This window comes from Pteropus alecto, unplaced genomic scaffold (assembly GCF_000325575.1).
Source record: "Pteropus alecto unplaced genomic scaffold, ASM32557v1 scaffold44, whole genome shotgun sequence".
Classification (NCBI taxonomy): Eukaryota; Metazoa; Chordata; class Mammalia; order Chiroptera; family Pteropodidae; genus Pteropus; species Pteropus alecto.
The window spans coordinates 5501284-5513631 of NW_006436812.1; the positions used below are offsets into that span (position 1 = coordinate 5501284).

Below are 12348 nucleotides of genomic sequence, written 5' to 3' on the forward strand. Positions count from 1 at the left end.
CACCCTCAAGCACGGAGCCTGGTCTCCAACATGAACTCTGTCCTAATGACAGTGAATGAGCAAATCTATTTTGCCACTAAAAAAATTATACATCAAATGCTAGTACAAGGGGAAAAAATAAAGCTGTCCCTGTGCCACTCTTTCACATCCTAGTCCTGTTCTCCATGGACAACTGCTTCTAACTTAAATTTAAAACCATGAACTTAACTAATAATTACATGTTACATATGTATATATCTGTGCCCACAGCCCAGATGGAGATTTCAGCTCCTCAGGGGGTTCCCTTTGCCTCCTCCTAGCCAGAAGCCAAATCTATCACCTTAGCACTACTGACATCTGTGGGGCTGTCCTGTGTATGGTAGGATGTTTAGCAGAATCCTTGGCCTTTACTCATTGGTGTAGGTAGAATAATTCCTCCCCAGAGATGTCTACACCCTTATCCCTGGAACCTGTGAATATTCACTGTACATGGTAAACTTGCAGATGAAATTAAGGATGCTAATCAGCTGAAATATAAGCACATCATCCTGAATCATTCAGGAGGGCCCAATGTAATCCCAAGGGTTCTTCAGTGTGGAGGAGGGAGGCTGTCAGAGAGGTGACAAGGAGAACAGGTTGCAAAGATGCACCTTGCGGATGGAGAGGCCATGAGCCATGGAATACAGGCATCCCTAGAAGCTGGAAAAGGCAAGGAACTGGATTCTCCCCTAGAGCCTTTAGAAGGAATATAGCCCACCTGCACCTTGATTTTTATCAGAGACCCATTTTGAACTTCCGAATTCCCAAATTATAAGATAGTAAATTTGTGTTGTTTTAAGCCACTAAATTTTTTATAGAAGCAAACAGGAAACTAATGCAACAGTAGATGCCACTAACACTCCCACTCCACAACCAAAAATGTGTTCTTGGGGGCAAAATTGCCTCCAATCGAGAACCACTGACTTAGATTACAAACTGTTATTTTCTATCTGTTTTAGGTAGCATCAAATGGCTTCCTACTAATTTTGATGAAGCTTTGGCTCTCTTGCACCCCTAATACCCTTCTCATCTCTCCATTCTCCGAATATCACTTTATCTCAATTTTGGTTAAATCATCAGCCAGTGTTTCTATTATTACCAAATAAATATTGTTCTCTGCTGAGCCAAATAGTGTACTATGATTACATCTCCTTTCTCATTGTGCTGTCACTATTTTACTTTGTTTTTTATATATTTACTTTGTTATTTTCCCACAAATGTTCCAAGAGATATGTCAAGCTCCTTGCGATAACTTTCCCTGATCCTCAAGCACATGAGATCACCTACCATCAGTTCCATATTTACTCTGGAGATCTTCCTCTGGGAGCTGGGAGCCTCCTGCCCCAATCCGCACATCCATTTTCTAAGCTTCAGCACAGGCACCATGCAAATGAGGATATAGGAGCTATGTAATCTGTCCTTTTGATATCAACGGCTTTCTGCTGAATGGAAGGTTTTTCTGGGTATAGAATTTCTGAATGGAAATCACATTCTCTCAGAAATTTGAAGAAACTTCTAGCTTCTAGTTTTCCAGGATTACAAGTCAATACTTCTTACAGGTTTGAATTGGTTCCTGGACCCAATTGCAACGTGGAAAGGGGGAATATTCCCCACCCAACAAGCAATTCTCAGACGCCAGCAGGCTGTCTAAGAATTCAACTCAATTCTGACACTATCTACCTGGAGGTGGCATCAGATTCCACAGGTTAAGGGGTCAGTTCTACAATACTGCTCCCAACACACTTCAGATGCTAGCTGCAAGCCCAGACTCTTACCTGAGTTTCTGACCAACTGGCTATAAATCAGATTCCCATGACCCCCTCCTCGAGTTTGGTTAATTTGCTAGAGAGGCTCACAGAAATCAGAGAAACATGTTACTTACTAGATCACAGGCTTATTAAAGAATATGACTCAGGAACAGCCAGATAAAAGAGATGCATAGGGCAGGGCATGGGAAAGGGCATGGAACCTCCATGCCCCATCCAGGTACACCATTTTCCCCACCATGTGTTCACTAATGTAGAAGTTCTCCCCAAAAGGACCAATGTGCTGTCTACCTGGGCTTTTATGGAAGCTTCATTATAGAGTCATGATTGACTAAGTCATTGGCCATTGGTGACTGATTCAACCTCCAGATCCTCTCCCTTCCCTGAGGTGTTTGTGGGTGGGTGTGTGTGTGTCTGTGTGTGTGTGTGTGTGTGTATGTGTGGTGACAGAAAGTCCAATCTACTAATCACATGATTAGCTCCATTGGCAACCAGGATCCATCCTTAGGTGCTTCAGAAAGCCACCTCAGTAACCTAAGAAGGTACACTTAGAAAATTCCAAGGGTTTGGGGAGCTGCGAGCCAGGAACTGTGGATAAAGACTAAATAGCTTACAAATTACAATATCACAGTCTACTCCCTAGTCTTAGAACTTGATCCCTCATAGCAAAACAATCATATAAGTCAGGATACTGGCACATTACTAGAATCTCATTCAGTCATTAATAATTATCCAGTCTATCATCATATGTAAATATCTTTCAGGGCAATGTTCCTGAGGTTTGCAGGCTGCCATTCAACTCTGTCATGTTCCAACAGTATGCGTGGTCTCAGCAAACACATGGCTTCACCCTTTCAGGCATCTAGTATAATGGAGCTAAGAGGCAGTACCATCTTGGGCTGAGCCTCTCTCAAGGCATAAATAAAATGTTGGATTTCCCTTGCTGCATAACCCAGTTATTCATCCCTTTTTGCCCTCTGCTATTGTTTCTCCTTCTCTCTATTTGTCATTCATTTATCTTTACCCAGATTTCTCCATCCTTAGAAGGGATGTTAGGCTCAGCCACTGTGCTGGTCTAGATTGCAGGCAGCAATGCTAGTCTAGGTAGTACCTCCTCCTCAGGCCACCCTCACAGGGTAGGGTCATACAGGTACAGAACTTGTGGGCTCTCCTGACCACTAGGCAAAACAGCACCATCTACTGTCAGCCCAAATTCTGCCTGATGGGGCGAAGGCACAACCTGCCCCATCAGGTCCTTAGGAAATCTGACATAAAATTACCCCCGTGCCCCACATCACTCCAATCTCTGCCTCTGCCTTCACATGGCATTCTTCTGTGTCCGAGTCTGCGTCTCTTCTTTCTTAGAAGGACAGCAGTCATATTGGATTAGGGTCCGCCCTAATCTAGTATGAGCTCAACTTGATTACATCTGTAAAGACTCGATTTCCGAAAAAAGTTACATTCACAGCTGGGGGGAGTAGCACTGCAACATATCTTTTAAGGTGACAGTTCAACCCACAACGGAGATAACAAACTCATATTTCTTGAATGAATCTAAGATGAAATGGACCCTTCCAGGACTTCTGAGGTAATCCAGCGGTCCATGAACCCGTCAGCTCTTCTGTGGACATATCGATCGGTTCTTTGAGTTCTGCTGCTCAGCCTCCCTCCCACAGCCTGCAGAAACCAGTCAGATTTTCCAGAGCTTTCACTTGCTGGGAACCTGTCCTGAAAGAGTGAGAAAAATTATTCTCCCATTAGATATTGCATCCCACTCCCTTTGCCTCCAAAAAACCCTGGGCAGTTTTTTACACCTGCATAACAAAGTCCAATCTAACAAAGAACGGACGATCTGGACGTTATTAAATAGAAAGAGTAAGAACATGAATCTAAGAGCCATTTCTTGCAAGACCCATGAGTCAGAGCACCAGGAAGAACACTTATTATCATGAAAAAAAAACTTAAGTTTTCACTCACCAAAAATTTTTTTCTGTTCTTCTTTATTTCATGTTAGTTTCAGGTATATAGTACAATGATTAGACATTTACATTATTTATAAAGTGATCCCCCAATCACTCTAGCACCCATCTGACACTACGCACAGCTATTACAATAATAGCGTCTATATACTCTTTGCTATGCTCTAAGTCCCCATGACTGTTTTGTAACTACTAATTTGTACTTCTTCATCCCTTCACCTTTTAAACGCAGTCCCCCAACCCTCCTCCCCTCTGGCAATCACCAGTTTGTTCTCTGTATCTGTGAGTCTGTTTTCGTTTAGTTTGTTCATTTCTTTTGTTCTTTAGATTCCGTATATAAGTGAAATCATATAGTATTTATCTTTCTCTGACTTATTTCACTCAGCATATAGTATTTATCTTTCTCTGACTTATTTCACTCAGCATAGATTCATCCATATCATGGCAAATGTTAAGATTTCTTTTTTTTTTTTAATGGCTGAGTAATATTCCATTGTATATACATACCATAAAGGTTTACCAGTATAATTACTTTCTTAAGAATCCTCCCTGCTTCCAGCACCCGCAGTTGAAGTCCTGGTCCTGGGACCACTGCATAAGGAAGAAAAAAAGAAAGTCGCAGTGATGTGGGGAAGAACTCAAACCAGCATCCGCTCCCACACCTTCCCTAGATCCCTAAGCCCCAATTCATGTTGAGCGTGAGCATACACTCAAGAAGGCATGTAAGCCAGCCCGCCATGCCTTTATTTTCTGCTGTTTTAGACAACCAATGTTTTAATTGCCCATTTCGATTCTCTATCAAACTTGTACTGAGGAGGACCCCTCTCTGCCCATTGTGGGACATTATCAGTTGTAAAGGGTGTCCCTTGGTCTGAAGAAATGTAATCTGGTGGTACAAACTGGTGCAGTATTTTCCGTTCCAATCCTTTTACAGGATTTTGAACACTTGTATTTGCCACTGAAAATGCAAAACCTAGTTCAGAGTTAAGAGTCCGTTAGGACTCATTTACAGCCCACCCTCACCCAGGCTACTGGCATCGTCCAATGTAATCCACTTCCTTTGAAGTATCTTCCCCAGAGCCATCTGTTGTCTAACTCTTGTTGACAGACAACAGTTCTTGTTGGCATTTTGTACCTTACAGGGTGCAAGAAGACTATGTCTAGATTCAAACCATCTCTGCACTGCTCCAACCCATGTCCACTCATGTCATGGGCCCAGGTGGCCACTTCAAGTGAGCACACTGAAAGGTGTCTACCTTCCAAACCTTCCACACTTGGGAGGGGGTTCTTCAGATGGCATTAACATGTCCTACTTTAATGCACCTCTCAAATTCCCACAAGGATTTGCACAGTCGTGCCCTGACTGGATGACTAGGCCATTGGCCACTGACTCGACTGGGCTGATCTGTTTTTACCTTCTTCCATCAGAGTGGTAGCCTTCCAAACAGGATATTGTCCATTCACTGTGGAACTGCCATCCATGAACCAAACGGCTCTTTGTTGGTCAGTAAAGAACTATCTATAGGGCACTGTCTAGGTGACAATAGAATCCAGCAGCTCCTCACACCATTCCGAAGTTGGTCCTAGGGGAAAAGAGGCTCCCTGCTCGTATCTCCTTGTGTTCCCAGGCAGCATGATCCTGTACAAACCATTCCCATTTTATTATCAAACTCTTTGGGGCACTACAATACCCATTAGAGCGTTTCTCTGATGTCACTGAAGACGCTGTGGGTATTTCAGGTTTTATTTTATGTCATTTAGTCATAGGGAGTAGTTTCAATTTATATTTGAAAGCAAGGTAGTAAATGCCGCTCAAATGGAAATTCTCTTGGTCAAAGTCACAGTAGTCATCACTAGGAGGTGTTCATGGGGTGTTGTCATCAGCCCCAGTCTACACTCCACATGGACTGTTGCCAAGAAATCTGTCCCCACTGGCACTCCAGCTTCTGTTTCACACTGCGTAGGTTCAGGCAATTGCACAGGTACACATTTAGCACATCCAATTAATGTGGCTTGATGGGTGGATTTATGTGCCTGTTTTACAAGATTAGGTAGAGACATGATCCCCAGTCAGATACAATGTCCATCCCCATAATATAATCAGGTAAAAGAAATATAGCCACTTCACATCAAGCCTGATCAAATGTACCAATTCTCCTACTAACTGTTACCTGAATTCCATCACCTCTTATGTTTCTAACTGTAGCCCCTATTAGGACTTCATCAACAGGTCTCAGTTTTACAATACTAGGTAGGGAAGTATCCCCCAATAGGACATAATATCCCTCCCCACAAAACATTAGGTAAAGGAGACACAACTTCTTTATGTCAAGCCTATTTAAATATCCCAACTTTCATAATCCTATCAACCATTACGTTTTTCATGTTCTCTCAATCTCTTTGAGTCAGCGATTCAGCAACAGGCTTTAATACTATAGTTCATGGGAATCCCTTATCAAGGAATTCTAGAAACTTCTTTTCCACCCTGACCATTTTACCCACTTCTGTGCAAAAGGCTGTGAGTTCCCCCAGTGAGGGATCGAGCCAAGGGACCTGGGCCTTTTTGTCAATCTTTAACTTGATTAGTTGGCCTAACTGCTGTCCGTGGTCAGAATGCTTGTGTAATCAAGTTTGGCAGGCTCCACGATGCCTTCCTTCCTGGAAGGAAGCTACAGGTGTGCTGGGAAACTTGGCTGTTCGAGTTATGTCATGTTATGCAAGACTGGCCCACAAGGAAGGCTCTGGAAAAGCTGAGAGGTGCCCTGTGAGTAAGCCACGGGCCCAAGGTTTCCCCAACTGTTCCCGCACCCCAGATCTCTCCCAGGTCTGTGTCCATCTGTCTGTCCATTACAGACTGACAGCAACCTCAACTGTCTTTTTTCAATAGGGCGCAAATTAGGTGCCCATGAACTGCTCATGGGATCATAGCATCCACTGACTCCTTTAACATAAATGTCTACTTTAAAAGAACAAGAAACCTATTCCTCAACAATGTCTTTTCTAGGAAGAGGAAAGTGAGATTCCTCGGCAGATGTCACCAGCCCAAGCTTTCCATAAACAAACCAGAGGAATTTCACAACGCTGGAAGCACACATCTCAAAGCTCAGCAATCCAAGGGAGCTCCAGCTAAATGCTCCCAGCCAGCAGCTGGCATTGCCCAGAGGATGAGGAAAAGCTTCCTGGTGCTCTCTGATCCCTCCAGGGCTTCCAGGTCTGGACTGAGTCAGAAACTACCCTCTTCACTCAGAGGCTGAGCCCCCAGTCAGAACTGGCAAGAACTTCCTAACATTTTTATCCCCACATACCAGCACCACGAGGAGACCTCAGAGGCTCTGCCTTCTCCTCTGGCAGGCAGGTCTGAGTGCGACTGCCACTCAACCAGTCTCAGTAACCCAGAGGGGCTCAGGAACACAGCTGGGTTGGCAACACCCAGTTTGACCCTCTGCTTCCAAAACAGTTTGCCTCTGGAGGTTCCCACTTGCCCTGTCTCCTCCACCAGAACTTTAGCCATAGAAGAGGCAGTAGCTCGTTTAGAAGAGAAAACTTCAGTTTAGTAAAAAAACACAGATCATGACTAAAACATTTACATCCATGAGACAGGGGAAATCATGTAAAATCTATTTGCCAAACACCGAATGGTCCATTAGGCAATTTAAAATGTCCAGGGGCAGTGCAAACAGGCTTTCCTGGGTTATACTGTGGACAGATGCGAAAAGTATGGTAGGTGCTTTTCATGGCCTTGTTAATACTTCCTCATCAATACTGATTCATAAATGTCATCACTTTGTCAGTGGACCAATGGTTTAATGCATGTACAGTAGTTAGGAGTGGAAACTTTAGAGTCTCCAGTAGAACTGGGTCCAAACCAGAGCTTTTTTTTTTTTTTTTTTTTAAATCAAACCAATAATTGTCATATTTCCAATCTTGTTTTTCTTTTTATGTAGCCAATTCTTGGGTGTCTCTGGCCAGTTTTCCTGAATTATCAGCTGGGGAAATATCCCTTTGGACCATGACAGAGGTTTGACTGTTGTTGGTTCCTTTAAGGGCAGGATTCCATATAAAAATGTCACCGAGATGATTTCTTATAGCTTCCAAAGGGTCAAGTTCAGAATGCCCTGGATCTTAATAGCTAATCCATCCAATAATTCCTGAACATAAGGCTATGTCTAATTTTATTTATACTGGAAATAAGGAAGCCATGTTGCTTCCATAACATTCCAAAATCATGAGCTACTCTGAAGGCATATCGACTTGTCAGTATAAATGTTGGCCTTTTGCCCTTGGCTAAAATACAAGCCCAAGTGAGGACATATAATTCACATAAGTAGCCAAAGGTAAAAATGCTACCTCAACCACTTTGACAGGGATTATAACAGCATATCTAGCACAGTACCTACAATTTTTATTTTTAAATGTAAGCTGACTGTAAACCATGAGAAATCAGCACTACCCAAAGGAGTCTCTGACAGATACTCACAAGGGGTCAGGAGGTGATCTGTTAGTGCCAGGTAGTCAAAAGGAGCTTCGTATTGGAAGGGAAGAGTAGCTGGATTAAAGTTATGATGTGAAAGTTATGTGAGGTGACTGACTGAAAGATGCTGGGCGTGATGAGTACCCAGGAGAGCTTCTATTGCATGAGTTATGAAGATGGTTAAAGGGGATCTCACAATTTCTTCTGTGAGTTTAATCAAGAGGGTAGTAGCAATAACAGATCTAAGGCAAGGGGAGTACTCGGTTGCTAACTATAATACCCTAGGGGTCTATGGTGATCACTGTCTTGGGATGAGTACCCCTTCCTTTTTGTGTACAAAAAAGGAATCTGATAATTGGGATGCCCAAGAGCTGAAGGGTTCAGTGAATTCTTTAAGGCTTTAAAGGCTATGTCATCCTATTCTTCCCATAAATTGGGTCAGGACTGTGATTCTTTAGTAAAACATACAGAGGCTTTGTCATGAGAAAGATTTGGGATCCAGTTTCAACAACAGCCAACTAGCCCAAGAAAATCTCTCAACCAGCACTGTTTCGGGCCTTGGGAAACTTTGAGAAACTTGGCCCCATGAAGCCTACCTGGATCCAGGCATAGTTCTTGCTCTGATATCAGATGTCCCAAATATTGAACCTAAATTTAGACATATTGTAATTTTTCTTTGAGGTTCTGGACAAACTGCCAACCTCATCCCTCGTTTTTTTACAGGTAAAATGGAGTGTCACTGGGACTAGTGCAAGGGATAATGAGGCCCCGAATCCTGTGATTTTCTCTTATAGGCTTAATGCCTCAAAGGGCTTCATTCCTTATGGGGTATTAATTCTGGGAAAGGGTTTGAGGGATCTATTTGAATTGGATTAGATGTATTGTGGATTCTGCCATCAGTTGATGGTTTTACCCAACTGGTCCAATAGGGACAAATGATTAGTGCTCCCAGATTCAGCTACAGTGTGGTCAGAAATGCTAAAGGGTCATTTAGTTCACCTGATTGGCTATTTTGACAGCTACTGTCAAGTTCTAGAGTTATTTCTTCCTTTCCAGAGAAATTCTAAAAGGATACTTCTCTAGAAGGCTCAGTCTAATAAATGAATAGGGGCAGAAGTGCAAAGAAAGGGTATTGTTAGGTTTGCCAAAGGAGGAATGCACAAGGCCAAAGGGATTAAGTTTACTGTGGCATGTAACAGCTAGGCTGAGCCGAACATGGCGTCAGCCCTGAATGTGAAGAGACTCAAAGCTTATATGGGGCTTAAGGCAGGCGTTTTCGACAGGAGTTTTCTGAGTGGGTAAATTGGCGGGTATAGTGGAAAGTCCCTTAGTCCAGTGAAAAAGGATGTGAGCATGTAGCTGTTGCCAACCTGGATGTTGCAAGGTCCAGTTCCCACATGAGGGGTAGGGGATAGGGCCCTCCTGGACCTAATATTCCAGCCTTTTGTTTTATAGAATAGGATGGTGACTCTTCCTTCCGTAAATGCTGAATAGGCGGTGGGATTTGGTAGTGAATGGTTGACGGGAGTGTGGTAGTGACTGGTAGTGTCTGCCATCCAGAGGGCTTGGTATTGTGACCCGGAGTGAAGTAGCATGACTTCTGCTAGGAACTGGTTAGTAAACGCGTGAAACGGTCCTGAAGGAGAGAAGAAATCTGGCGTAGTAGGCAAGGTCCCAAAACCAAAATGAAAAAAATCAAGGTTAGAGGCCCTATAAAAGGTAGGAGCCAGGTATCCCAAGATTTCGTCTGCCATTCTCTAATCTTGTTGTGGCTTTGTCCTTTAGTTTTCTAGCTGCATCTCTTACTAGTCCTGATTGGTTAACATAAAAACATTATTCCTCTAAAAAGAGGCAGAAACCTCCTTTTCTAGGTGTCTGTAGGTCTAGCCCTCTTCTGTTTAGTAAAGTGATGGCCACTAGGGAGTCAATTTGATCCTGTAATTGAATTATACTTTTTGCAACTTCATCTAGGCTTTCCTGGAGATCATTGGATAATGCTTCAAAGTAATACAGAGGGTTGACAAGTCCCCCTATGCCTGTTCCAAGTCTAGTAGTAACATCCAGTGTGACTAAGAGTGGGATGACCTGAATAGTCCTTTTATGCCTTATATCTCTAGTGTGTGATGGGAAATGGTAAGGACTGATTACTGGGGGCTACATCTATATTTGGACAGAGGTAGACTAGAGTGCAAGTTCCAGTCCAGTTAGTGGGAAGGTAGAGATAAGTGCTAGTTCTACATAGAAAGAAGACTCCTTTGTTGGGTATACAAGTGGAAACATGTACGGAGAATAAATGAGTAAGAGGATAGGTTGTTCCTGTGTGTCCTGACTGGGGCTCGGAACTCCAGGCCATAAGAGTTGTAGCCATAGCAGCTCCAATCAAGGGGGGATAAATGAGTAAGAGAATTAGTAGGCTTGCAATGAAAGTGTTGGAGAACTATAGAGACAATTGTAATCCAAGGAAGGGAGAGGGAGGGTATGGAACAGTTGTAAGAGGTTGCAAGGACTGTAGGGTAACCTGTGAAGCAGATGGGTTGTAGGAAGAGACCATTAGCCTCTGGGGAGACTCGGTAGTCTATCCGTTGAGTCCAGTGTCCATTTGGTAGTTGGGCTGTAACTGGTTGCATAGATTGGCGGGTAGGTGTCCTACAGATATGTTGCTACTGGTCCTTGTGAAACAAAGGGGAGCCTTGGAAATTAAATGGGTATGTAGAGTTGTAGGTCCTATTACCAGTATGGACGGATGTGTGACCTTTGCAAGAGATTGGGTATAGGTATTGAAAAGATTAGAGGCTTGATTAGCCTATGCTGTGGAGTAACCTTCAAGTAGAGTATCTGCCCTTTCAAGGAAAATGGATCCTTTTTCTTTTTGATATGAAAGGGCTGTCTGTACATGGTCCCATTTGGTGAGAGGAATGGGGGGTGCAGAATATGCCGATGAAGCAGGGGAAAGGCAAAGCCAGCAGTCCTTGGCTAATGTAGGGCTGGACTTACTGAGAAGAGAACAGGTGGACTGAGAAAGCACTTAAGATGAGTAGAAGTGAGAAAGCTCTGTACAAAAGCTGAAGAGGAGGCAGATGATTGATGGGAGAGATGAGTTAATAGGGTGGAAATGGGAGGTGTCCTTGTTCTACGTGATGAGGAATCTCGCCCCCAGGATCTACTAGGTGAGTGATACTGGTCCATGAGAAATCAAAGTGTCCGTGTAAAAGTGATTCCTATAAAAAAAGTTAAAATGTTGAGACGGAGAGGAAGGGGAGACTGTGCTAAGGCTGAAAGCTGAAAGAATTTATTGAGGTAGTGGCTTATCTGTTCTGAATGAAGGGGAGAGTCTGAACCTTACAGAGGGGAGAGAGACAGTAAAGTTCACTCATTTGTCCTCTTCTTCAGAAATTTGGGTTAGCCCAAGCTTTGTAGATCCGATGGAATAGCTGTGGTATTTGGGGGTGTCTGGTTGCACTTGTTCCCTTGTTGAACTATTGGAGATTCATTTTAGCCTGGAAAGATAAAAGCAGGTTGAGTGTCCGGTAATCTTAGCTGCAATTGGCTGGTTAAAAGTACCTGATAGGGGCCTTGCCATCTAGGATTAAGATCATCTGAGTAGAGATCCTTAAGTAGGACCCAATCACCAGGAATTACAGGAATAGGTGGGAGATCTCCTGTGAACAGCTTTGGCAGGATGTGGTCTGCATGTTCTCTTAGTATTTGTCTAACTAGATTTAGTATGGGTATGTAACCTCCTAAGGGGGACGTTGTGGTTGAGGAGTTCCCTAGAAGGAAAGGTCTTCCATACATGAGTTCAAAGGGGCTGAGAAAAGAGGGGGCCCAAGGGGAGGTGCTAACGCACATAAGGGCAAGGGGTATGAGCGAAGTCCAGGGTTCTTCAATCTCTAGACTAAGTTTAGTTAACTGAGTTTTTATTAAGTAGTTTTTTCTACTTTTCCTGAGGATTGAGGTCGATAAGGAGTGTGTAAATTCCACTGAATAATGAAGGTGAAGCTGACTTCCTGTGTTATTTATGAAGCCTTGGCCATTACCTGACTGTAGTGAGGCAGGTAGTCTGAAGTGAGGAATAATATCCTTTAGAAGTGCCTGGGTAACTTCAGAAGACTTC

At 43.3% G+C, this 12348-nt stretch overlaps 1 long non-coding RNA gene across 1 annotated transcript in view; it reads right to left on the reverse strand.

The window, feature by feature from the left end:
- Positions 1-2473: 2473 nt before the first annotated feature.
- LOC102881029 overlaps positions 2474-12348 on the reverse strand; it is a 16886-nt gene continuing 7011 nt past the window's right edge. The window contains exons 2-3 of the long non-coding RNA XR_439212.3: positions 4271-4354; positions 2474-3512 (exon numbers count right to left, since the gene is read on the reverse strand). This is a non-coding gene — a long non-coding RNA (uncharacterized LOC102881029). The remainder of the gene's footprint in view (positions 3513-4270; positions 4355-12348) is intronic.